The following is a 2,782-nucleotide window of genomic DNA, read 5'->3' on the forward strand; positions in this document are numbered from 1 at the left end:
AGTAGATCGAATTAGTCATCGACTGTCCTAGAAGTAGAGGTAATTCGATTCGCACTGTTAGTTGTTTAATTTAGCACTAGTATTTTCTTGTTTTTAAATTTACGTAATAACACGTTTCTATAACAATATACATACGTATATGTACATCCTTATAGTTTTGTAACTATTATTCAATATTTTAGAGGAGATTTTAGAAGGGGTTCCTAACATTAATAAGCAGTTTTTGTCTATATTATTAAATACATATGTAATATCTAGCATCACGATTTTTAACTTTATTTTAAAAAATAATTCTCGTTATAGCTGAAAAATTGTAACATTTTTTGATAATTTTCGATAAGATTCTCATACACCAGGTATCGGAATACCGCTGTCTACTAAGAAATAATACAAATAAACAGGTCATTAAATCTTTTGTATAGTGTAAATAATGAAACATCTTACGAGTATTTATTACAACATCAGACCAATCAATTCATTTAAAAAATTAATAGTTGCTAAAATGTATTTTTTTTTTTGTTTAATACAGGGGAGTAACCAAATAGAGAAAAGAAGTGGTAACATTATAAATAAAATTTATCACATATATGTTAAAATTGAATCATAAAGGGTATTTCATTTAAACAACAATGACCTAAACAAAACTGTTACAACAACGTAAATAAGGTCGAAGGCCTGCTAATGAGCTGTGAGTTTAATGTTTTGCCACTGGTGTTAAAAAGGTTGACGTTTTAATAACCGCAATTACATTACTTGAAAACACGAGTGCTTTAAATATCTCTTACAAATCACTACATTCTTTATATTTTTAATGCTTTCCCTTATTTTATGTTTCGACTATATACTATCGATTTTAATAACATTATGTAGAATCGGGTTGTATATGAGTAAATATTAATTTCATAAGCTTTTTATAAATAAATTGGCGGTGACACAGGGCGTCAAGAAGGTCGAGCAATAGAACCAAATATAAAGTATCGCACAAGTGTAAGGCTTATGCGATTTTACCTACTTTTTATAGATACGTTGCTTTTATTTCGTAGATAGGTAAAAATTATATTCAACAATTGTGTTTGCTCGCAAACGAAGAAACCGACACTACTACGACTAATAGAATGTAGGTAAGCAAAAAAAATAGTCAAATAAATAACTATTATTAGAGACTAGTGCTGTGTGGCTACGGCACTAAAGAATTTAGCCACCCCCTCTCTTCCCGTGGGTGTCGTAAGAGGCGACTAAGGGATAACAAGGTTCCACAACCACCTTGGAACTTAAGAAGCCGACCGATGGCGGGATAACCATCCAACTGCTGCCTTTGAAATACACAGGCCGAAGACGGGCAGCAGCGTCTTCGGTGCGACAAAGCCAGTACTGCGGTCACCAACCCGCCTGCCCAGCGTGGTGACTATGGGCAAAACACATGAGTTCACGTTATTTTTGGCGTCAACTTGTGGAGGCCTATGTCCAGCAGTGGACTGTATAGGCTGTAATGATAATGATAGAGACTAGTAGTCCCCAAATTGTCGAAATTCGATCATAATTAATTTAAATTATAAGTTTAAATATTATTAAGATTCTGTTGTCAAAGATTATAAAAAACTATAAAAGAATTCTATAATAATAAACAAAAGAGTATATATGCGTCAGTATGTGTGTCAAATACATGTTAGGGTGTGTACCGTAAAATGGGGTGAATAGGGACAAATCTGAACTTCTTAAAGAAAATTAAAGCATTTTTTTACGGATATATTGCTGTATTGAGATTGAAATGATTGAGTCTTTATGGTATCTCTATTATCAAATATAAAACTTTGCGATTAGCATTTCAGTTTATGAAAAAACGTTAAAATATATGCTTTCCCTATTCACCCGGAAATTGGGGTTAATAGGGACGAAAATAGGGACAATAGAGAAATTCACCAGGGCTGGCACTTGTGTAATATATAACAATTTCTTGCTACCTATTTATTTTGTTTTATCTAATTAATTAATTTACTAAACAAATCACTAACTCTTGCATTTTAGTATGATACTAGTAAATGATTAGTATGCAATACCTAAAAATATAGTCGCTGAAATAAAATGCACTTATGTCTTCTATGGTTTATTTTTATTGGAAAATCGTATTGAATGAACCTTTTGTAAATTTTGTAAACCCGTTTGCCCAGTGTGGTGACTATGAGCAAAACACATGAGTTTACGTCATTTTTGGCGTAAACTTGTGGAGGCCTATGTCCAACAGTGGACTGTGATAGGCTGTAATAATAATGATAATGGTTGTAAATTATTATTGAAGTATTTAAACATTTCAAAATCAACAAACTTATATAAATTTACTATATAATAGCTTTTAGCACATAAAATATAAAAAAAAACCATTAACTAACAACTCACTCTTTAAAAACACTTAACTTTAAATAAAAACGTTAACGCGATCAAACACTATGGAATGTTATTTAAAGGTATAAAATTAACTTGAAATTTTACGCTTATTTACTAGATAAGGGATCACACATGGTTTGTCTAAAAAAAACTTATTATGAAATTCTTAAAAAAAATTAAATATAAAAAAAAAAAACAATTAAACAATAACAAAATCCACCAGGTCTCGAAGAATTTCCAAGTCATTCTTATAGTAAACAGGTCTTCTGAGACCACTTGTATCAGGCTTAGGTTCCGTGTTATTCTCGTAATTACTGGATCTTCTGAAACCACTCATACCAGGTTCAGGTTCTGAAAGTTTCGTGTTATCTTCATAATAACTGGAACTTCTGTTGCGATT

The sequence above is a fragment of the Melitaea cinxia genome, chromosome Z (genome assembly GCF_905220565.1).
Source record: "Melitaea cinxia chromosome Z, ilMelCinx1.1, whole genome shotgun sequence".
In the NCBI taxonomy this organism is placed as follows: domain Eukaryota; kingdom Metazoa; phylum Arthropoda; class Insecta; order Lepidoptera; family Nymphalidae; genus Melitaea; species Melitaea cinxia.